Source organism: Dermacentor variabilis, chromosome 1, assembly GCF_050947875.1.
Source record: "Dermacentor variabilis isolate Ectoservices chromosome 1, ASM5094787v1, whole genome shotgun sequence".
Classification (NCBI taxonomy): Eukaryota; Metazoa; Arthropoda; class Arachnida; order Ixodida; family Ixodidae; genus Dermacentor; species Dermacentor variabilis.
In genome coordinates this window covers 111,872,572-111,898,280 of record NC_134568.1, presented here as the reverse complement: position 1 = coordinate 111,898,280, position 25,709 = coordinate 111,872,572, and positions in this window count along the sequence as shown.

The following is a 25,709-nucleotide window of genomic DNA, read 5'->3' as shown; positions in this document are numbered from 1 at the left end:
TTTCACTCGCACATACAGCATGCGGCGCGCGATCACGATGTTATCGCCCTTGGACTTTATGCGGAACATGAGGGCGACGGCCACGGCAGGAATGCGCCTAGAGTGTCCATATAATTGTTATCGCAATAATATAATAAGAGTATCCGGCAGCTGAAGCGTCTCATGGCTCATTACTTTCCGCAAAAGGAGTAACAAAATAGAACTTTCAACATGCGACAATTCGCCGCGCCGCAAAAACGTTTTTTTTTTCTTTTGTGGGGCGGTGGCACCGTAAGGGAAAAAAAAACGCAAAGGAAAGTATGTTGGTCACAATCGAATGCCTACTTTGGGCAACTAATGTGGCTATTAAAGGAATATCGAAGCAAACACGAGACGCTTGGTCCACCAAGAACCATGCGCATACTGCTCGGTATCCTACACCGGCGAGACAAGACTTTCTGGAGAGGTTGCGCTCAAGCAAACGCGGTGCAATCCGTCGAGTCCCCACAGTGATGGCGGCGAGCGACCATTATTTCTTTTTCTCGTCTGCTAGCTAGAAAGCGTCCAAAACTCTGCCGGGCGAAAATGCACTCGGCCAGAGAAAACCGAACGCGCACCGAAGTGCGCTGTGCGGTGGTCGGGGCAACACGAGAAAACGCATGCGCATCCCCTACCCGCTGGCTCTGGCAGCCCGCGGGTAGGGGAGCGAGAACACAAAAATTGAAGAGGCTCAATGTGTCCTCCCGATTAAAAGTCAAAGTAGAAAAAATAAATAAGAACGTAGTTACCTTGGCTGGCTTTAGTGTCTTCACTGGATGCTTTGGCGCAGGTGAAAAAAAAAATGTTGATATTTTTTCATGTGACATGACGGCACGAATGAACCACCACAACGCTCCGTCTCATCGGGCCTCGCTGCGGGCTTTGTCACCTTGTCTTATAGTGTGTAGATTTGGCTTGTATCGTTGTATGGCCCGATGTATGACTTTGGAAAAGTTAATGAACCTTTGGCGTCAAATATTTATGGGAACATTAAACTTACAAAGTTCCACAATTGAAAATCTAAAGCACGCGTTTGGAAATGTCAGTGTACCTTTCACATCAAAAGTTTATGAGAACTTTATACCCATAAAGTTTCGGAATTGACATCCACGCGCTCCGTAGATTCCATCGTAGAGTGTAGATTCCGCGGCCTCCGCGAGATGCCGCGGCGAGCCCGTTCGCCATCAAAACGTCCTTGAAACTTTGTGTCCGGATGGGGCTGCTTACATTATGTGACTCCGGGTGCATGGGCGTTGCAACGAAATCCAGCCCGAGTTCGCAATTTTTGCGGTGAAATGGCTTTTCGAGCGTGAAAAAGTCGTTATAGACAAAATCCAGAATGATTTCCGGCGCCGGAGATTGCTTTGGTCGGCGCTGCATGGACAGCGCGAAGAAATTTCGGGAGGGGGGGGGCTGAAGCCCCATAAGCTTCCCCCCCCTGGCTACGCCCCGTATATCTAGTACATCACCAAAACAACTGCGTTTAATGTTTGTATAATGGTGTGATACGATGATTTTCTATTTCTTTGAATACTGTATAACCCCTTTTCAAGTGACGTTTTATAACTACTGTAAGTGTTTTCCTCTTAGTAGGTTGTACTCCCTTAGCCGCACGCTTTTATGCTTCCCCGTGTGATACGGGGTCAGGGCTGCTCAAGCTGTCTTTACAGCTTTTACCTGACCTCCTCGTAACTTTTTCTTGTTGCGGAATAAAATTAAATTCAATTCAATATTAAAGTCTGAGAAGATTTAATATGAAAGGCGTACGTTGTCGGTGTTTTGTTTCATGACATTTGTTTGTGGGCTGCCATTCTCCAAATTCTGAGGAATAATGTTGTCAAGAATATAAAACCAGGTATGAGTAACTTTGGTGATTGAATGGTGTTGCAATATAACCTGCATATACCGTATGTAATGTAGCAGGGCGTAGCATTAGCATGCACATTCCTAAATATATGCGGAACCTCACGGCGACGGCAAAAATTTGCTTGGAGTGTCCATATAATTGCTCTCGCGCTAAGAACGTCCGTGTACTTAGATGCACGTTAAAGAACCCCATGTGGTCCAATTAAATTAATCCGGAGTTCCTCACTACGGCGTGCCTCATAATCATATCATTGGTTTGACACTTAAAACTCCACTATTCAATGAGTTGCAAAAGCATTAATGTCCAATTGAACGCCGCTGAGCGGTCCTTGGAGTTTTGAGCGGCGAGTAATGTACCATAGCGGTATGTGCTGCCCGATCCAGCAAGCAGGCACAGCCTGCGGTGCCCACCCCGCATGCCACCGATGCCCTGCCCGACAAGAGACTCTCTCCTCACGCAACACCTGGCGCGCTATCGCCGCAGCAGGCGTTCCCTTTCGCCCGCTCTGCTCCGTCGAGGCGCGCTCGAATCGTGGCGTCGCAGCCAATGGGAAATGAGGTGCCATTTCGCTGCTAGACGCCGGTCTGTGCTTTTTTTCATAGACGCCGGCTCTTTCGCCTAATGAGCCATTTGACGCTTTCGCATCAATAAAGCTATCGCTTTAAAAGTTTGCACCTGTAGCATGACAACGGAAGTGACATCATGCCAGTCGTTACAATTTAAAACTTGTAGATGTAACGCTATATTATAAAAAGAACGGAAATATTTGCTAGAAGTAGATGCGCTGGTTATTGAGTTGAAGGCCCTCTTGAGCAAGAAAAACACTAATTGCCAGCAGTGATACAGTGCAACAAGTTGAGCTTTTCATCAAACTTGGTAGTGCGCATATTAAAATACTATTGTTTTGAAATACATTCCGTGCTAAAGTCATTTAGGTCATTGTTTTGCTTAGCATAGGGTTACGTTTACATGCAGAGCTATGCTCAAGATGGTTAGCTCGTCTTCACTAGTCCGAACATTCAAAAGTAAGTTGCGTCTCCACGTGGAGACACCGTGATTAAAAAGGTGAGTGTAAATTGCTGTGTTTGCATCGTTTACTGATGTCTGACGTTGTGAAGTTACATATAGCGCCTGTTTTCATGGATAGAAACATTGATTTCTCATTTGTACATTACCCGACTTTCATTGTGCATCCAGTCCTGCAGTTTCCTAGTTAGTTTTCATTATGGGATTTAACGTTGCGAAACTGCAGCGTGCTATGAGTGACATAGAGGTAACATAGTGGCGAGCTCTGGATTAACTTTTACCACCTGGGGTTCTTGAACGTGCACCGAAAGAATGGTACACGGCTTTTTTTTTTTTGCATTCCGCCCCGTGGGAATGTGGGAATCGAACACGTGACCGCTTTCTCAGCAGCACAGTGCCTTAGCAACTGAGTCACCCCGGCAAGTAGTTCCTTTGTTCAAATGTATTCATTTTCGCGGTCACAGAAATTTCACTGTTTGCTTATTCCAAGCTGCGCGCACTTGTATGTATCTGCCGTTATAAGCAGTCTTTCGAAGAATGTGAATCGTTTCTTTCTACCACTTAAGCTTTTTTTTTGTGTCTGTGTGTGCGTGTGTGTCCGTTGTGTGTGCTTTTAAAACACACGAAACGAAGTAATATTTGATATTCGATATTTCAACCTACCCCTGCTGTAATATTTATCTTCCGTTCGATCTACAAATGTTCATTTTTCGCGCACTCTTGTAGTGAAACTACGCATATGTGGATCGAAGGAGTAACGCGCCTGAAAGTACACTTCAGAGTGCAGTCCTTCTTTACGTTTGCACTTTGGGATTTCTCCCTTTTTCAACCACCCCGAACACTTCCCTCACGAAAATGCTGTGTCTACAGAAGCTCAGTATGGCTCTCTTGGGAAAACGTGGGCTAGTTGGTGAGTTTGCGAATAAAATTTCACCAAAGTATTCTTTCTTAAAAATGTTTTGGTGACGTAAGCGCTCTTTGTCGCAAAGAAGCAAATGTTGGTTGGCGGCAATTCTATAAAATTAAGTGTGAAACTAGGTACAATTACAAATGTTATTTTAGAATATTCTACTGGCGTGGTTTATTCCCGTGTGGTCATAGACGAACACATTGATAAACCTTCTGCGTTTAATTGGATCAATAAGAAAGCTAGAAATTGTGCGTTTTTAGAAAATTTTTGCGTAAAGATCGTTGACATTTGTGCCACAATATTTAAAGTTCTTCCGTTGCTATAGTTAATGCTAAAAATAACATTCGACTGTGATATCGAGTAATTTTTCAGAAAATTACTTTCGAACTTGCCAAAATGTTCCTTTTTGACGATTTTCACACCTAAGTTTAGCATTAGGGCCCTGCAGATAAAAATAAATGATATAGCTCAATATGCGCAGCAACGTTTGAAATTGGGACGTAGAAATTTTAATTCGAGTAAGTTGTGTTCGAGGGGAGAAACAAAATTTTGAAGTCCACAACAAATCGCACCGGTAGGCACTCCTGAAATGTGTCTTCACTGCAGAACACGTATGTGCCGCCGGCTGTTTTTCTGGCATGCATATGCACTGTGTCTATTTGCCAAACGAACGCATGCTGTGTCACTTGACATCAAAATAAATACAGCTTATGTTCGTCAGTTCACCACTTGTAATTTTGGGTTTCGGGGCGATCAGGTAGGAGAGCACGGCACAGACGTGAGCTTTTTGCTGTGGCAGATAGTGGCTAACTTAACCTCCTTCTGTCCTACGCGGAGGCAGAATAATCACATGGTCATGTTTTTTTCGGCTGCTTCAAAACAGAACGAAAACGGCGCTTGACCAGGACCAAGACACTCACAGCGGACTAGCCTGCAAACTAAATTTCTTGACATTTGTCTCCTGGTTGGCGCAAAGAGTCTATGATGCAGGTTCTTGCATAACTTGTCTTCTGCTGATATGTAGTACTTACAAAACATTGAATCAGCGCCGTGCACTATATTTCATGTATGAAAAATATCTGGTTCTGACGACGACCCCGAAGCAGTCATGGTGTGCTTTCATCGCACAAATATATCATCATAAAACGTAGTTGCGGTAGCATCCACATTCAAACAGCGTAAACGGATATGTTGCTGCCATTTACCGCACATAAAAGGCACGCGCCCATATTTTAAGCATAAAGAGTTCATGAGCACATCAAGTATTCAATTGTGGCCCGCACTTGTTTTGCAGTGAAGACACAGTTAAGTAGTGCATAGTGGTGAGATTGGTTGTGGACTTCAAAAATAGTTTTCTCGCCTAAAACAAACTTTACTAGAATTAAAATTCCTATATCACAAGATGAAATGTTTGTGCAGATAATGAGCTATTTAACGTAATTTATCTGAAGGACCTCAATGATTAATTTAGGTCAGAACGTTGTGAAAAAGTGACATTTTGGTAACTTCAGGAGTTATACTGTAGAAAAATACTTCATTTTATTGTCCAGCATTATTTTGAGCAGAAACTATAGCTACAAAAAAAGCGGTGTAATGTTATTGTGGCGGAAACATTACCGATGCTTATGCAAACATTTTCTAAAAACGCACAATTTTTTCCTTTTTTTATTGAGCCAATTATACGAAGAAAATTCATCAATGTGTTCACCTATGACGTCGCGCGAATAAAGCACACCAGAAGAATATTCTAAAATAAAATTTATCATTGTACCTAGTTTCACACTTGATTTAAAGAAAAATTACCTTCAACCAACTTCTGCTTCTTCACAAAAACTTTTAAAGAGTGCTTACGTCACCAAGATTATTTTAAAAAAAATACTTTGGGGAAACATTCACAACATCGCCAACTCGCCAACTAGCCCAATTGTGTTCCAAGAGAAACGGCGATGGTCGCTTTTAGGGTCTGGGACGTGTCGCGTGGAATCACCCAGAGTCGAGGTCCGGGCGCACAAAGGACAGCCTGGCGAAGCTGCTGGCCCCTACAGGTCGATAGAAGGGCATCCGCTTTTCGCCAAACCTGTCGCAGTCGCGCGCCTACACACGCGTCTGGCGGTGACTGCAGGCCGTGCCTGGGTATAAGGTCAGTTTCCAACGACGTGCCGCATCTCGTCAACGCTGAACGACGGGCGGCAGCGGCGCCCGTCGCTCTCGATTAAAAACACCGCTCTTTCAAAGGCAACCACCTGCAGTGCCTATCAGTTGGAGCTATGTACAAGACGCACCTGCATCTGAAACCCAGTGTCTTCGTAGGTACAAGAAAGAGGTAGAAAGATGGAAAAGCCGGTAGCTATTCAACAACCACGCTTTTCAAGGGCTCGCCTCGCTCGGCGGCCTTTCCCGGTCCTTTTCCAGCGCCAAATTTTATACGCTTGTGCGCTGCGGGCTTGCCAGCGCTCGGCATGAGCCCGACCGTTCTAAACTGGAGGAGATTGGCGGTGCTAGCGGGTGGCAGTGCGCGCGTGTGCTCTGGTAGACGGACAGCATTGTTGCGTGCATCAGAGAAGGTGACGCGGGTCTTCCATCAATGTTTTCCTGGTGCACACGCAACCTATACATGCTTCGATATGCCGTCACGTGGCACGCTGCTTACCCTTGCGTAACATGAACTAGCTCGCTTTTGTACGCATGCTAGCCGGACATGATGTGGACAACCACGCACAGAGATGAATTGAACAAAATAACTCACCCGCAGCTCTTTGTTATAGATGCAATAGAAGACTATTGTTGGATGACTCCGATGGTGTTCAACGTGTTACATCGATGCCAGTTTGTTGGAAGCTATGAGTGAATTAATTACAGAGCCTTCACATTCCAAATCAAAACCTCGATGGCTGTAGTTTCTAATGAGGAGCTCTGGATCAGTGCCTGCTGTCTGTGAGCTCCTTAAACTGTCACCACAATCTTAGGTGGTGATTGCTTTTGCATCGCGGTCAGGGATAAAGAAAAATTGTTTGTCTCTGCTTTTTCTTTCCCTGGAGCGTTGTGCCGCATATTACGTTGCATAATAGCGCCCCACTCTACAGCTAGGAGTCACTTCCCGTAACACGGGGTCTACCATATTTACTTTTGACAAATAATTCGCCCCTGTCCTGGCAGACTACGTATAGGAATATAACCTCCAACACATTCAAAAGAAAAAAGAAAATCCCTTAAACGATTGCAGCTACCTTGTAATTTACATCCAGAACGTCGAAAGAAACCTCAGGGCAATCATTGCGCTCTGGCATTTGCTTATACGGAAAGAAAGATTAAGAATAGTCGCACCCCTCTGACAGCTGCGTTAATTTCCGGCCTTGAGTTTTGGCTCTGACGCATAATTAGGCACTTACGATAAGTAGCAATATAAAAAGCTGCTCTATGACTCCCACTTCGAAAAATAGGCTTCCACCTGACACGAAAGCTATTTGCGTCTGACGAGAAAAAACTTCGTCGCATACATTACATCCGCCGTCCAAATTTGGTAAGGGCTGTCGCTTAGAGATCATGATCACTCTTTTCCCGACCCTACACAATGCGGTATGGCAAGCGTAATCTTGTCTAACAGCAAGGCCTTATGCTGTTCTAACTTACTGCAGGTATAGTTTACTTAAGATGTAATCACTACGCCTTTTTGTGTCTAGGTCTTGAATTCAGATGTCGATTTGACGTCCCAGTCTCTGGACGTTGCCAGTTCCACTTTCTTTTCAGAACATGTCTCGTCGATGCGGTTCTTTTCAAATTTCCTGGTGACGTTAAAATGCCGCATTCTGTCCTTGGTCAGTGCGATAACTATATACAGAGGCTCGTATGCACGCTGTATACTAGACGACCCACAGTAAGCGAACTTGTGCATTTCGAATCGGTATTATTTGCACATATTGCAGTGATTTGTTTGATATTGCTGATTTGAAGATTAGAGCAGAGCCGGAAGCGGATTCGTATGGCGAGCCTTTCTTCAATCTCCTAAAACACAGCACGAGTTGCTTCTATACGCATTGCTCGTCTTTTCACGTTCGACTCCCTTCGTACTCAATTTTTTAGTTGTACTCGACGTCGAACCATTTGGGTCTAGTCACGCCTCACAAACGTACCATGCAGGCAGATGTGCGCCAGAATGTATACCTTTGCGCAAATCGTTGTGGTACATAGTGTTGTAAATTTCAAATAAAGGCGCTTGCTCAATGCTTCGTGAACGGCTTATAGACAGGCTCGGTCGCAGTGGGCTGTCAAGTATAGGCGTAGTAGAGTGCTATAAATTTTTACCACACGATGTTATCTGGCGTGCACCCAAAGTGTGGTAAAGGAACATTTTTTTCGTTCAATTCTCATTAGAATGCGGTCGCAGCAACCGCAAATTGAGCCCTCGACCTCATTCCCAACAGCATAACGCAATAAGCCATGGAACCACGGCGGCGGGTGCCAACTATATATATAGGTAACCGCGAAGGCACCTCCCTTCACTGCCAAAAAAAAAAGGGGGGGGGGGCATCAATGACCAAATAAGTTTGAGTTTCTTGAAGAACAACAAATTGGAATTGGATTCAGTGTTAGAAATAACTAAACAGAATATCGGTTTTGACGCTGAATCTTCGCTCAACACAACACTATCGGCCACCACGGCCTTTTTCCATTGACCTATTAGGTGTATGAAAAGGACCATACGACGCACGGCTACGTTGCTTTGGTTCTTGTACACAAGTCTGAACAGCAATACTCAGTGGTTTGCGTGAGGGACTGCATGTTTCAAGGTTAACTACATGGTTAACTACATGGTTAACTGCATGTTTCAAGGTTGCTACTACGTAACTGTTGACTTTTTTCACAGACTACCGAGAAACGACACACCGCCACCATTCTCCTACCATGCAATATCATAATTTTGGATGCAACATACATAATAGTTGCAGGTAATTCCAACCTGCCAGACGTTACATGGGCTTCCTTGAAACCGCTAATGCACAGTACGTCACTTCTCCATGCCGATTTTCAAGAAACAGTGAAAGCCCACAACCTATACTAGTTTGTGACTGCCGCAACGAGGGTCACCCGAACTAGAGCAAGCATTTTGTGCCTGTTCTTTTGCAAGGGCCACAGCTTTGCCTCGTCAGTGCTATACAGTAACCGGTATAAGCGTCACGATGTTGTCACTCTAAATACATGTTGTTCTGTACTGCGCCACCAGGCTGCGAAACCTCACAACGCCCCGCTTTCTTTTCTTTGCTAGAAGGGTATTATGCGTCACGTGAGCTCGATTCATACCTTCACGAATTCCAGTTATTCAGTCTACCCTCAGATATGGACACCTTCTGGAGTGTTCCAAACCTAAATCTTTAACGCAGATCTTCGTCCCATCTCGAGTCATACTGGTACAGCGCCGACAGGGAAAATCCTGGGTAAATAAATAACTTTGAGAAATAATCAACCAAGGAAACTGTTTGCGTGAAAAGATATGTCAGTTGCCGCACATTGTCACATGCCTCCCTCCTCCAGCCCCCCTCAGCAATAAAAAGAAAGAAAGAAAACTGGTAAAGAAGATAACGAAAAGTATACGTGAACCTCAAGAGGCGCACTTGATCAACTTATTCGTTTATTTAGTTATTAATTAATTTACTTTCTCGTTTACTTATTCCATATACCCTCAAACGCAAATGCATTGTAGAGGGGAGTGGGTTACAAAGTTATGCAAAGTTATACAAAAAGAAATGGTAATGAAGAAGCCATTAAGTCAGAATACAACAACAAATAACAGCGATAAAAAAAACCACGTGATATAAACAAAATTACTCGCTATACGGCACAGTTAGTTACAATGAAAAAAAAAATGCAAACAAAGATTGTCTGAACAAAGCGTGGTCCGTGATAGAAACATGATTGACAGGAAGGTGGTTCCAGACACGTGATGTGTACGGGATGAAAAGAGTATAAATGCGTGCGCGCAAGAGGGTGTACACCCGACTTTGCTCACCTGGCCTGCCCGCGATGAAAGAAAGGTACGTAGGCGCAGACATGAGCTCAGCTTGTAGATGATGATGATAGTAAACTTTGTGAAGTAAGCACAAGCGAAAAAGCTTTTCTGCATAGTGATAAATGAGACAATGATAAACTGGATTTCACTGCTGTTACGTTGGATGTATGGAGATAATTGGCTAGTATGAAACGAGTGGTATTGTTCTGAACCAGTTCAAGTGCATTAATAGGGTTATGACGATCAGGATTCCGAAGAGCCACGGCATATTCTAATTTGGGGCGCACTTATAAAGAAGGAACTTTAGTTCTGTTGGAGACTTACTGAAATTTTGACGTAAGTATCCGAACATACGATTAGCTTTATTTATTATTGCGGTGACGTGAGTTTTCCATGTTAGATTAGACGTTGTATTGATTCCAAGATATTGATAGCACCAACCTTGTCCAAGCGTAGTGCTTTGAAGTTTATAAACTGGGTGGTCGTCGTTCGTGTAAGAACCACGAATTAATTTGCGCTTATTAATGTTTAATTTCATGAGCCACTTTCATGAGCCACTACCAACCCATAATAGAATCTAAATCTGATTGTAATATAGGTTCATCGCGTTCACGTACAATTTCTCAATATATAACACACTCATCGGCGTAAAGATGAGTATTAGAAGAAACCCAACTTGGTACATCATTAATATAGACTAAAAAAATGTAATGGGCCTAAAACTGAGCCCTGAGACACGCCAGACGGAACATATGTTGGTGCTGAATCGTGATCTTTAACCGTGACACAATGAAGTCGAATATGAAGAAAATATTCTAACCATATGTTAGTAGTTTATGATCTAGGTTCAGTGCTGAAAGTTTGACCATAAGAATGGCGTGGCATACCTTATCGACTGCTTTGGCGAAGTTTAAATATGTGCAGTCAGCTTGGGAACTTCTGTACAGCACCCGTCTCATAAAATTCCTTGGGTTGCTGCTTTAAAAAGTCTCCAACGGACTCTTTCACGTCATCGTGCGGCACGAATCTGGTTTCCTTGAGCTGTTTCTTCAGGTGCCCCAAAATGTGGAAGTCACAAGGCGACAGGTCTGAAGTGTATGGCGGATGTTGCAGCGTTTCGCACTTGAACTTTGCCAGTTTTGTATTAACCAGCTCAGCGACGTGGGGACGGGCATTGTCGTGGAACAAGATGACCCCATTCGTCAATTTTTCACGTAGTTTCTTCTTGATTGCGACGCGCAGTCGATCCGGCGTTTCACAATATCGGAAACAAGTGATAGTCTCTCAAGATTTAGCAAATTCTATCAGTAATGGCCCCTGACGATCGAAAAATAAAAGTGAAGAACACCTTTCCGGCGGAAATGACAGCCTTTACTTTCTTTGGGGGTGGTGAATTCTAATGTTTCCATTGGAAGCTTTGCCGTCGTGTTTCAGGCTCGTAGTAGTGACATGATTGTTCGTCTCCGACCACAATTGCAGACAAGAAATCGTCACCCTTATTGTAATACCGGATCAGATGAGTAAAGGCAACGCCGAATTTCTCCGTATTCTGGCGGTGGTTCAAATCTTGGGCATCCATTGCGCACACAAGAGCCGATAACCGAGATGTTCATGAATTATGGCGTGAACGGTGACGGTGAACAGAACCGTGACTGATGTTCACACGCTCTGGCAGTTCATCGATGCTTATCCTCCATTCTTGCGTCATCAGCTCATCAACCTTTGCAGTTTTGTTAGGGGTGATTGCACGATGGCTTTGGTCCGGTCTGGGATCGTATTTACAACTTTCACGTCCTTCTTCAAACCGTTTGTTCTAACGCTTCACAGTGGCCAATGAAATGAAATGTTCAATGTACACGGAAGCCATACGGTGACTAATTTCTTTTTGGGAAGCACCTTCAGCTGTCAAAAACCTCACGGCATCACGCTGCTCAACTTCTGGAGCGCTCATTACGTTACGCAACTATATTCAACCCAGTGTATGAGCGCATTAAAGAACATTTATCCTCGCACCTGCGTGTCAGTTTTGTAAATGACAGATGCCTGTGTGCTACGCGCAGGCCTTGCAGATAATGAAGAGAACCATAATTGCGCAGGGTGGGTAGGCTCAATTTCATTTGACTCGCCCTCGTACATTAGAAATGCGAAGATACAATGGAATATACAAATGTGAAGATACAGCTTGATAAAGAGCGAAAAAGTGCCACTGGAAACAAAGCTCACTGCACGTATGCACAAAACCTCGCAACAAGATATCTAAACATACGTATAAGTCTCCAATAAATCTACGTATCTAAAAAAAAGTCACGGTATATAATGGGTCAAACTAGATTCCTAGATCCCTCCCCCATCCATCCTCCCGATGTATCGCGCGCGACGGAAGGCGGCGCGCTTGCTCCTCACTTTTCTCCCTTGCGCACACAAGACTGAGCCACCATCGTCGGCCCGCCCACGCCACCCCCCACCTACGCTTTCACTCGCACATACAGCATGCGGCGCGCGATCACGATGTTATCGCCCTTGGACTTTATGCGGAACATGAGGGCGACGGCCACGGCAGGAATGCGCCTAGAGTGTCCATATAATTGTTATCGCAATAATATAATAAGAGTATCCGGCAGCTGAAGCGTCTCATGGCTCATTACTTTCCGCAAAAGGAGTAACAAAATAGAACTTTCAACATGCGACAATTCGCCGCGCCGCAAAAACGTTTTTTTTTTCTTTTGTGGGGCGGTGGCACCGTAAGGGAAAAAAAAACGCAAAGGAAAGTATGTTGGTCACAATCGAATGCCTACTTTGGGCAACTAATGTGGCTATTAAAGGAATATCGAAGCAAACACGAGACGCTTGGTCCACCAAGAACCATGCGCATACTGCTCGGTATCCTACACCGGCGAGACAAGACTTTCTGGAGAGGTTGCGCTCAAGCAAACGCGGTGCAATCCGTCGAGTCCCCACAGTGATGGCGGCGAGCGACCATTATTTCTTTTTCTCGTCTGCTAGCTAGAAAGCGTCCAAAACTCTGCCGGGCGAAAATGCACTCGGCCAGAGAAAACCGAACGCGCACCGAAGTGCGCTGTGCGGTGGTCGGGGCAACACGAGAAAACGCATGCGCATCCCCTACCCGCTGGCTCTGGCAGCCCGCGGGTAGGGGAGCGAGAACACAAAAATTGAAGAGGCTCAATGTGTCCTCCCGATTAAAAGTCAAAGTAGAAAAAATAAATAAGAACGTAGTTACCTTGGCTGGCTTTAGTGTCTTCACTGGATGCTTTGGCGCAGGTGAAAAAAAAAATGTTGATATTTTTTCATGTGACATGACGGCACGAATGAACCACCACAACGCTCCGTCTCATCGGGCCTCGCTGCGGGCTTTGTCACCTTGTCTTATAGTGTGTAGATTTGGCTTGTATCGTTGTATGGCCCGATGTATGACTTTGGAAAAGTTAATGAACCTTTGGCGTCAAATATTTATGGGAACATTAAACTTACAAAGTTCCACAATTGAAAATCTAAAGCACGCGTTTGGAAATGTCAGTGTACCTTTCACATCAAAAGTTTATGAGAACTTTATACCCATAAAGTTTCGGAATTGACATCCACGCGCTCCGTAGATTCCATCGTAGAGTGTAGATTCCGCGGCCTCCGCGAGATGCCGCGGCGAGCCCGTTCGCCATCAAAACGTCCTTGAAACTTTGTGTCCGGATGGGGCTGCTTACATTATGTGACTCCGGGTGCATGGGCGTTGCAACGAAATCCAGCCCGAGTTCGCAATTTTTGCGGTGAAATGGCTTTTCGAGCGTGAAAAAGTCGTTATAGACAAAATCCAGAATGATTTCCGGCGCCGGAGATTGCTTTGGTCGGCGCTGCATGGACAGCGCGAAGAAATTTCGGGAGGGGGGGGGCTGAAGCCCCATAAGCTTCCCCCCCCTGGCTACGCCCCGTATATCTAGTACATCACCAAAACAACTGCGTTTAATGTTTGTATAATGGTGTGATACGATGATTTTCTATTTCTTTGAATACTGTATAACCCCTTTTCAAGTGACGTTTTATAACTACTGTAAGTGTTTTCCTCTTAGTAGGTTGTACTCCCTTAGCCGCACGCTTTTATGCTTCCCCGTGTGATACGGGGTCAGGGCTGCTCAAGCTGTCTTTACAGCTTTTACCTGACCTCCTCGTAACTTTTTCTTGTTGCGGAATAAAATTAAATTCAATTCAATATTAAAGTCTGAGAAGATTTAATATGAAAGGCGTACGTTGTCGGTGTTTTGTTTCATGACATTTGTTTGTGGGCTGCCATTCTCCAAATTCTGAGGAATAATGTTGTCAAGAATATAAAACCAGGTATGAGTAACTTTGGTGATTGAATGGTGTTGCAATATAACCTGCATATACCGTATGTAATGTAGCAGGGCGTAGCATTAGCATGCACATTCCTAAATATATGCGGAACCTCACGGCGACGGCAAAAATTTGCTTGGAGTGTCCATATAATTGCTCTCGCGCTAAGAACGTCCGTGTACTTAGATGCACGTTAAAGAACCCCATGTGGTCCAATTAAATTAATCCGGAGTTCCTCACTACGGCGTGCCTCATAATCATATCATTGGTTTGACACTTAAAACTCCACTATTCAATGAGTTGCAAAAGCATTAATGTCCAATTGAACGCCGCTGAGCGGTCCTTGGAGTTTTGAGCGGCGAGTAATGTACCATAGCGGTATGTGCTGCCCGATCCAGCAAGCAGGCACAGCCTGCGGTGCCCACCCCGCATGCCACCGATGCCCTGCCCGACAAGAGACTCTCTCCTCACGCAACACCTGGCGCGCTATCGCCGCAGCAGGCGTTCCCTTTCGCCCGCTCTGCTCCGTCGAGGCGCGCTCGAATCGTGGCGTCGCAGCCAATGGGAAATGAGGTGCCATTTCGCTGCTAGACGCCGGTCTGTGCTTTTTTTCATAGACGCCGGCTCTTTCGCCTAATGAGCCATTTGACGCTTTCGCATCAATAAAGCTATCGCTTTAAAAGTTTGCACCTGTAGCATGACAACGGAAGTGACATCATGCCAGTCGTTACAATTTAAAACTTGTAGATGTAACGCTATATTATAAAAAGAACGGAAATATTTGCTAGAAGTAGATGCGCTGGTTATTGAGTTGAAGGCCCTCTTGAGCAAGAAAAACACTAATTGCCAGCAGTGATACAGTGCAACAAGTTGAGCTTTTCATCAAACTTGGTAGTGCGCATATTAAAATACTATTGTTTTGAAATACATTCCGTGCTAAAGTCATTTAGGTCATTGTTTTGCTTAGCATAGGGTTACGTTTACATGCAGAGCTATGCTCAAGATGGTTAGCTCGTCTTCACTAGTCCGAACATTCAAAAGTAAGTTGCGTCTCCACGTGGAGACACCGTGATTAAAAAGGTGAGTGTAAATTGCTGTGTTTGCATCGTTTACTGATGTCTGACGTTGTGAAGTTACATATAGCGCCTGTTTTCATGGATAGAAACATTGATTTCTCATTTGTACATTACCCGACTTTCATTGTGCATCCAGTCCTGCAGTTTCCTAGTTAGTTTTCATTATGGGATTTAACGTTGCGAAACTGCAGCGTGCTATGAGTGACATAGAGGTAACATAGTGGCGAGCTCTGGATTAACTTTTACCACCTGGGGTTCTTGAACGTGCACCGAAAGAATGGTACACGGCTTTTTTTTTTTTGCATTCCGCCCCGTGGGAATGTGGGAATCGAACACGTGACCGCTTTCTCAGCAGCACAGTGCCTTAGCAACTGAGTCACCCCGGCAAGTAGTTCCTTTGTTCAAATGTATTCATTTTCGCGGTCACAGAAATTTCACTGTTTGCTTATTCCAAGCTGCGCGCACTTGTATGTATCTGCCGTTATAAGCAGTCTTTCGAAGAATGTGAATCGTTTCTTTCTACCACTTAAGCTTTTTTTTTGTGTCTGTGTGTGCGTGTGTGTCCGTTGTGTGTGCTTTTAAAACACACGAAACGAAGTAATATTTGATATTCGATATTTCAACCTACCCCTGCTGTAATATTTATCTTCCGTTCGATCTACAAATGTTCATTTTTCGCGCACTCTTGTAGTGAAACTACGCATATGTGGATCGAAGGAGTAACGCGCCTGAAAGTACACTTCAGAGTGCAGTCCTTCTTTACGTTTGCACTTTGGGATTTCTCCCTTTTTCAACCACCCCGAACACTTCCCTCACGAAAATGCTGTGTCTACAGAAGCTCAGTATGGCTCTCTTGGGAAAACGTGGGCTAGTTGGTGAGTTTGCGAATAAAATTTCACCAAAGTATTCTTTCTTAAAAATGTTTTGGTGACGTAAGCGCTCTTTGTCGCAAAGAAGCAAATGTTGGTTGGCGGCAATTCTATAAAATTAAGTGTGAAACTAGGTACAATTACAAATGTTATTTTAGAATATTCTACTGGCGTGGTTTATTCCCGTGTGGTCATAGACGAACACATTGATAAACCTTCTGCGTTTAATTGGATCAATAAGAAAGCTAGAAATTGTGCGTTTTTAGAAAATTTTTGCGTAAAGATCGTTGACATTTGTGCCACAATATTTAAAGTTCTTCCGTTGCTATAGTTAATGCTAAAAATAACATTCGACTGTGATATCGAGTAATTTTTCAGAAAATTACTTTCGAACTTGCCAAAATGTTCCTTTTTGACGATTTTCACACCTAAGTTTAGCATTAGGGCCCTGCAGATAAAAATAAATGATATAGCTCAATATGCGCAGCAACGTTTGAAATTGGGACGTAGAAATTTTAATTCGAGTAAGTTGTGTTCGAGGGGAGAAACAAAATTTTGAAGTCCACAACAAATCGCACCGGTAGGCACTCCTGAAATGTGTCTTCACTGCAGAACACGTATGTGCCGCCGGCTGTTTTTCTGGCATGCATATGCACTGTGTCTATTTGCCAAACGAACGCATGCTGTGTCACTTGACATCAAAATAAATACAGCTTATGTTCGTCAGTTCACCACTTGTAATTTTGGGTTTCGGGGCGATCAGGTAGGAGAGCACGGCACAGACGTGAGCTTTTTGCTGTGGCAGATAGTGGCTAACTTAACCTCCTTCTGTCCTACGCGGAGGCAGAATAATCACATGGTCATGTTTTTTTCGGCTGCTTCAAAACAGAACGAAAACGGCGCTTGACCAGGACCAAGACACTCACAGCGGACTAGCCTGCAAACTAAATTTCTTGACATTTGTCTCCTGGTTGGCGCAAAGAGTCTATGATGCAGGTTCTTGCATAACTTGTCTTCTGCTGATATGTAGTACTTACAAAACATTGAATCAGCGCCGTGCACTATATTTCATGTATGAAAAATATCTGGTTCTGACGACGACCCCGAAGCAGTCATGGTGTGCTTTCATCGCACAAATATATCATCATAAAACGTAGTTGCGGTAGCATCCACATTCAAACAGCGTAAACGGATATGTTGCTGCCATTTACCGCACATAAAAGGCACGCGCCCATATTTTAAGCATAAAGAGTTCATGAGCACATCAAGTATTCAATTGTGGCCCGCACTTGTTTTGCAGTGAAGACACAGTTAAGTAGTGCATAGTGGTGAGATTGGTTGTGGACTTCAAAAATAGTTTTCTCGCCTAAAACAAACTTTACTAGAATTAAAATTCCTATATCACAAGATGAAATGTTTGTGCAGATAATGAGCTATTTAACGTAATTTATCTGAAGGACCTCAATGATTAATTTAGGTCAGAACGTTGTGAAAAAGTGACATTTTGGTAACTTCAGGAGTTATACTGTAGAAAAATACTTCATTTTATTGTCCAGCATTATTTTGAGCAGAAACTATAGCTACAAAAAAAGCGGTGTAATGTTATTGTGGCGGAAACATTACCGATGCTTATGCAAACATTTTCTAAAAACGCACAATTTTTTCCTTTTTTTATTGAGCCAATTATACGAAGAAAATTCATCAATGTGTTCACCTATGACGTCGCGCGAATAAAGCACACCAGAAGAATATTCTAAAATAAAATTTATCATTGTACCTAGTTTCACACTTGATTTAAAGAAAAATTACCTTCAACCAACTTCTGCTTCTTCACAAAAACTTTTAAAGAGTGCTTACGTCACCAAGATTATTTTAAAAAAAATACTTTGGGGAAACATTCACAACATCGCCAACTCGCCAACTAGCCCAATTGTGTTCCAAGAGAAACGGCGATGGTCGCTTTTAGGGTCTGGGACGTGTCGCGTGGAATCACCCAGAGTCGAGGTCCGGGCGCACAAAGGACAGCCTGGCGAAGCTGCTGGCCCCTACAGGTCGATAGAAGGGCATCCGCTTTTCGCCAAACCTGTCGCAGTCGCGCGCCTACACACGCGTCTGGCGGTGACTGCAGGCCGTGCCTGGGTATAAGGTCAGTTTCCAACGACGTGCCGCATCTCGTCAACGCTGAACGACGGGCGGCAGCGGCGCCCGTCGCTCTCGATTAAAAACACCGCTCTTTCAAAGGCAACCACCTGCAGTGCCTATCAGTTGGAGCTATGTACAAGACGCACCTGCATCTGAAACCCAGTGTCTTCGTAGGTACAAGAAAGAGGTAGAAAGATGGAAAAGCCGGTAGCTATTCAACAACCACGCTTTTCAAGGGCTCGCCTCGCTCGGCGGCCTTTCCCGGTCCTTTTCCAGCGCCAAATTTTATACGCTTGTGCGCTGCGGGCTTGCCAGCGCTCGGCATGAGCCCGACCGTTCTAAACTGGAGGAGATTGGCGGTGCTAGCGGGTGGCAGTGCGCGCGTGTGCTCTGGTAGACGGACAGCATTGTTGCGTGCATCAGAGAAGGTGACGCGGGTCTTCCATCAATGTTTTCCTGGTGCACACGCAACCTATACATGCTTCGATATGCCGTCACGTGGCACGCTGCTTACCCTTGCGTAACATGAACTAGCTCGCTTTTGTACGCATGCTAGCCGGACATGATGTGGACAACCACGCACAGAGATGAATTGAACAAAATAACTCACCCGCAGCTCTTTGTTATAGATGCAATAGAAGACTATTGTTGGATGACTCCGATGGTGTTCAACGTGTTACATCGATGCCAGTTTGTTGGAAGCTATGAGTGAATTAATTACAGAGCCTTCACATTCCAAATCAAAACCTCGATGGCTGTAGTTTCTAATGAGGAGCTCTGGATCAGTGCCTGCTGTCTGTGAGCTCCTTAAACTGTCACCACAATCTTAGGTGGTGATTGCTTTTGCATCGCGGTCAGGGATAAAGAAAAATTGTTTGTCTCTGCTTTTTCTTTCCCTGGAGCGTTGTGCCGCATATTACGTTGCATAATAGCGCCCCACTCTACAGCTAGGAGTCACTTCCCGTAACACGGGGTCTACCATATTTACTTTTGACAAATAATTCGCCCCTGTCCTGGCAGACTACGTATAGGAATATAACCTCCAACACATTCAAAAGAAAAAAGAAAATCCCTTAAACGATTGCAGCTACCTTGTAATTTACATCCAGAACGTCGAAAGAAACCTCAGGGCAATCATTGCGCTCTGGCATTTGCTTATACGGAAAGAAAGATTAAGAATAGTCGCACCCCTCTGACAGCTGCGTTAATTTCCGGCCTTGAGTTTTGGCTCTGACGCATAATTAGGCACTTACGATAAGTAGCAATATAAAAAGCTGCTCTATGACTCCCACTTCGAAAAATAGGCTTCCACCTGACACGAAAGCTATTTGCGTCTGACGAGAAAAAACTTCGTCGCATACATTACATCCGCCGTCCAAATTTGGTAAGGGCTGTCGCTTAGAGATCATGATCACTCTTTTCCCGACCCTACACAATGCGGTATGGCAAGCGTAATCTTGTCTAACAGCAAGGCCTTATGCTGTTCTAACTTACTGCAGGTATAGTTTACTTAAGATGTAATCACTACGCCTTTTTGTGTCTAGGTCTTGAATTCAGATGTCGATTTGACGTCCCAGTCTCTGGACGTTGCCAGTTCCACTTTCTTTTCAGAACATGTCTCGTCGATGCGGTTCTTTTCAAATTTCCTGGTGACGTTAAAATGCCGCATTCTGTCCTTGGTCAGTGCGATAACTATATACAGAGGCTCGTATGCACGCTGTATACTAGACGACCCACAGTAAGCGAACTTGTGCATTTCGAATCGGTATTATTTGCACATATTGCAGTGATTTGTTTGATATTGCTGATTTGAAGATTAGAGCAGAGCCGGAAGCGGATTCGTATGGCGAGCCTTTCTTCAATCTCCTAAAACACAGCACGAGTTGCTTCTATACGCATTGCTCGTCTTTTCACGTTCGACTCCCTTCGTACTCAATTTTTTAGTTGTACTCGACGTCGAACCATTTGGGTCTAGTCACGCCTCACAAACGTACCATGCAGGCAGATGTGCGCCAGAATGTATACCTTTGCGCAAATCGTTGTGGTACATAGTGTTGTAAATTTCAAATAAAGGCGCTTGCTCAATGCTTCGTGAACGGCTTATAGACAGGCTCGGTCGCAGTGGGCTGTCAAGTATAGGCGTAGTAGAGTGCTATAAATTTTTACCACACGATGTTATCTGGCGTGCACCCAAAGTGTGGTAAAGGAACATTTTTTTCGTTCAATTCTCATTAGAATGCGGTCGCAGCAACCGCAAATTGAGCCCTCGACCTCATTCCCAACAGCATAACGCAATAAGCCATGGAACCACGGCGGCGGGTGCCAACTATATATATAGGTAACCGCGAAGGCACCTCCCTTCACTGCCAAAAAAAAAAGGGGGGGGGGCATCAATGACCAAATAAGTTTGAGTTTCTTGAAGAACAACAAATTGGAATTGGATTCAGTGTTAGAAATAACTAAACAGAATATCGGTTTTGACGCTGAATCTTCGCTCAACACAACACTATCGGCCACCACGGCCTTTTTCCATTGACCTATTAGGTGTATGAAAAGGACCATACGACGCACGGCTACGTTGCTTTGGTTCTTGTACACAAGTCTGAACAGCAATACTCAGTGGTTTGCGTGAGGGACTGCATGTTTCAAGGTTAACTACATGGTTAACTACATGGTTAACTGCATGTTTCAAGGTTGCTACTACGTAACTGTTGACTTTTTTCACAGACTACCGAGAAACGACACACCGCCACCATTCTCCTACCATGCAATATCATAATTTTGGATGCAACATACATAATAGTTGCAGGTAATTCCAACCTGCCAGACGTTACATGGGCTTCCTTGAAACCGCTAATGCACAGTACGTCACTTCTCCATGCCGATTTTCAAGAAACAGTGAAAGCCCACAACCTATACTAGTTTGTGACTGCCGCAACGAGGGTCACCCGAACTAGAGCAAGCATTTTGTGCCTGTTCTTTTGCAAGGGCCACAGCTTTGCCTCGTCAGTGCTATACAGTAACCGGTATAAGCGTCACGATGTTGTCACTCTAAATACATGTTGTTCTGTACTGCGCCACCAGGCTGCGAAACCTCACAACGCCCCGCTTTCTTTTCTTTGCTAGAAGGGTATTATGCGTCACGTGAGCTCGATTCATACCTTCACGAATTCCAGTTATTCAGTCTACCCTCAGATATGGACACCTTCTGGAGTGTTCCAAACCTAAATCTTTAACGCAGATCTTCGTCCCATCTCGAGTCATACTGGTACAGCGCCGACAGGGAAAATCCTGGGTAAATAAATAACTTTGAGAAATAATCAACCAAGGAAACTGTTTGCGTGAAAAGATATGTCAGTTGCCGCACATTGTCACATGCCTCCCTCCTCCAGCCCCCCTCAGCAATAAAAAGAAAGAAAGAAAACTGGTAAAGAAGATAACGAAAAGTATACGTGAACCTCAAGAGGCGCACTTGATCAACTTATTCGTTTATTTAGTTATTAATTAATTTACTTTCTCGTTTACTTATTCCATATACCCTCAAACGCAAATGCATTGTAGAGGGGAGTGGGTTACAAAGTTATGCAAAGTTATACAAAAAGAAATGGTAATGAAGAAGCCATTAAGTCAGAATACAACAACAAATAACAGCGATAAAAAAAACCACGTGATATAAACAAAATTACTCGCTATACGGCACAGTTAGTTACAATGAAAAAAAAAATGCAAACAAAGATTGTCTGAACAAAGCGTGGTCCGTGATAGAAACATGATTGACAGGAAGGTGGTTCCAGACACGTGATGTGTACGGGATGAAAAGAGTATAAATGCGTGCGCGCAAGAGGGTGTACACCCGACTTTGCTCACCTGGCCTGCCCGCGATGAAAGAAAGGTACGTAGGCGCAGACATGAGCTCAGCTTGTAGATGATGATGATAGTAAACTTTGTGAAGTAAGCACAAGCGAAAAAGCTTTTCTGCATAGTGATAAATGAGACAATGATAAACTGGATTTCACTGCTGTTACGTTGGATGTATGGAGATAATTGGCTAGTATGAAACGAGTGGTATTGTTCTGAACCAGTTCAAGTGCATTAATAGGGTTATGACGATCAGGATTCCGAAGAGCCACGGCATATTCTAATTTGGGGCGCACTTATAAAGAAGGAACTTTAGTTCTGTTGGAGACTTACTGAAATTTTGACGTAAGTATCCGAACATACGATTAGCTTTATTTATTATTGCGGTGACGTGAGTTTTCCATGTTAGATTAGACGTTGTATTGATTCCAAGATATTGATAGCACCAACCTTGTCCAAGCGTAGTGCTTTGAAGTTTATAAACTGGGTGGTCGTCGTTCGTGTAAGAACCACGAATTAATTTGCGCTTATTAATGTTTAATTTCATGAGCCACTTTCATGAGCCACTACCAACCCATAATAGAATCTAAATCTGATTGTAATATAGGTTCATCGCGTTCACGTACAATTTCTCAATATATAACACACTCATCGGCGTAAAGATGAGTATTAGAAGAAACCCAACTTGGTACATCATTAATATAGACTAAAAAAATGTAATGGGCCTAAAACTGAGCCCTGAGACACGCCAGACGGAACATATGTTGGTGCTGAATCGTGATCTTTAACCGTGACACAATGAAGTCGAATATGAAGAAAATATTCTAACCATATGTTAGTAGTTTATGATCTAGGTTCAGTGCTGAAAGTTTGACCATAAGAATGGCGTGGCATACCTTATCGACTGCTTTGGCGAAGTTTAAATATGTGCAGTCAGCTTGGGAACTTCTGTACAGCACGGCGTTCAAGCGATGTGTGAAAAGTAGTAGTTGTGTGTCACATGAGTAGGATCGGCGGAACCCGTGTTGAGCACCCCTGAAGAAGTCATCTGAGTCTAAGAAGTTAAAAAAAATGTTAGAATACAGTATGTGCTCCATAATTTTACCAAGAATGCTCGTTGATGAAATTGGGTGGTAGTTAAAAGGGCAGTGCGTGTTACCAGATTTATGAACACGAACCCCTTTCCAATCTTCCAGTCCAACAGTAAGGAACCATCATCAAGAGATTGTTGAAAAAATCTTAGTAGGAAGAAATGTTGAGCACATCTTTGTTTCTTTTTTAAATTCGGAGTTGATGTTACCTACGCCACAATAGGAAGGCAGTTTCAGAGAGTTGATTGCCTTTACAATACTAGCATACTCTATCGTAACAGGGGACATTAAAGGAAGCTTTCCTCAAGAGGAAGTGCAAAGCTTGTCTGGATAATGAGAGCAAAAATGATAAGTGAAAACTCTAAAAATAGGAGGGCAACCAGCAGACGGTATGGGTTCACCTGAATCTTCGGAAATATCAGGTGACTTTCATCACCCTTTACAATGCTCCAGAATTTGTTGGGGTTATTACACAGTAAGCTAGGTAAAGTAGAGTCATAAAACGATGTCCTAAGTGCGCGAACAGAATTTAGGTAATCTTCCTCGGCTTTAAAGTATACCTCCCAGCGTTCAGCACTATTCCGGAGCTTTGACAAACGAAACAGCCGTTGCTTTTTAGTACAGAGGCGTTTAAGCGTATTAGTAAATCATGGTACGTTATTTTGCGATACTACTTGCCTGACAGGGACATACTTGTCTATGAGTTGGTTTACTTTCGCAGTAAATATTATCCAGTTTTCTTGAACATCTTGAACGTAAAAGTGATGAAGATAAACTTACAGGAATTAATTTAGTTTTTTATTGATAAGGCCAACATTAGTTCTCTTATAGTCATGCATTGTTTTTTGTTTGTGCTCGACATGATGAGAAGATATGTTGATGTTAAAGTGTAAGAGCGAATGAGAACACAAGGAAGGTCAGTTGCAGGAGATATGAATTCTGGGTGCGTAGAAAACTTTAAGTCCAATGTATTCGACCATTCAGGCGTAATCCTTGTCGGTTCTGTCACAAGCTGCGTGGAATGGGAGCGATTGGACATATCGAAGAACTTGCACTGGGTGGAAGATGGGCTTACTATAGGCAAAGCGCCGGACGATGCTATGGGAAATTGAAGTCCCCTAGCAGGTGAACCAATTCAAAAGTTGGATCAAAATATGTCAAGAAACATAGAAAGAACTGCCGTAACCAATTCAGACGTAATCGAATATATCGTGTTTGCTGCAGATTACAGAGGCAAAGTTGAATGCTTCGACCGATACTTCTGGTCATTGTTCGCGGGATCTCCTAATGTTACAGATGCAACCTTCAGTGAAGGGAGAAGGGGTTCGAACAGTACGGATAATTGAAGTGGTAGCTGTGATATTGACTCGGCTACAGTACCTTACTACAGTACTTGAGTACCTACAGTACTACAGTATTTCCCCCGTCCCGATCAGTATAACAACTCTTCGCTCCTTTTGGACACTTCCAGTTCCCTAACCTTCCCCTTAGTCCTTTGTGCCCACTTTTGCTCACCTCTCCTGGGGGGAGGGGGGGTTGAGCTATGCATATAAACGCTGCCAAGGAAAGCGGTTGTCGCCCGGACGAAGACAAGTACCCTTGTCAAGAACGTTTGCTCCAGGCTGAGGCTTCTCTCGTTCGCCCACTGTTGATCACTACAATGGCAGGGAATTTTTCAGCCATGGCTGCTAGCATAGAATTTTCGGAGTAAAGTTTCAGTTCACAAGAGTGACAACAAAGCGATTACCTCAAATGATCAACCTATGTCTTCAGTGCGTTTATCCCCCAGAACTTCCGAACATATTGTTACACAAAATTAACAAAGTACATTCTGGCTAATAACTTGGCTTGTCAGACACAGCACGGTGTTAGGAAGATTTTCTCGTGCGCCACGCAATTAGCAGAATTTACCGCACAGCGTCTCCAATGCACTCAATTCTAGGCGGCCAAACTGATTGCATTTATTTTCTTTAGGTTTTACAAAAGCCTTTGACTATGTATCTCTTACACTTCTCTTACTGTAAAATACTTGCGCGGTTTGAAGTCTGTGTCTCTAACCGAAATCTATGTGTAATTCTTAATGGTGCGTCACACATCAGAAATTTTATCTGGTGTCATGCAAAGGCTCCACCATGAGCCTGCTTCTCTTTTTAATTTTTTATAAGCGATCTTGCCGAACTTATTTCCGGTCACGTCAGGTTTTACGCTGATGATTGCTGCATTTATTGTAAGAACTAGCTCTGCAACCAGATTCTGAATATATACGAAAATAAAAAGTCAGCAGTCCTGAACAATTCCTCTCGTGCTGAACTCATTTATTGCACAGCAACAAGCTCTCACAGCGGTCACCGTTCTCGTGAACAACTTCTTCTTTGCGATGCACACAACGTGGACTTTGCCCGCAGCAATAGGCCTAAGCAATTCAGTTGGAGCTATAGGGAAGCGGGCAAGCAAGCATCTGCTGTCATCATCTACTTTCCTCAGCACCGCGGCCATTGCCTTCAGTA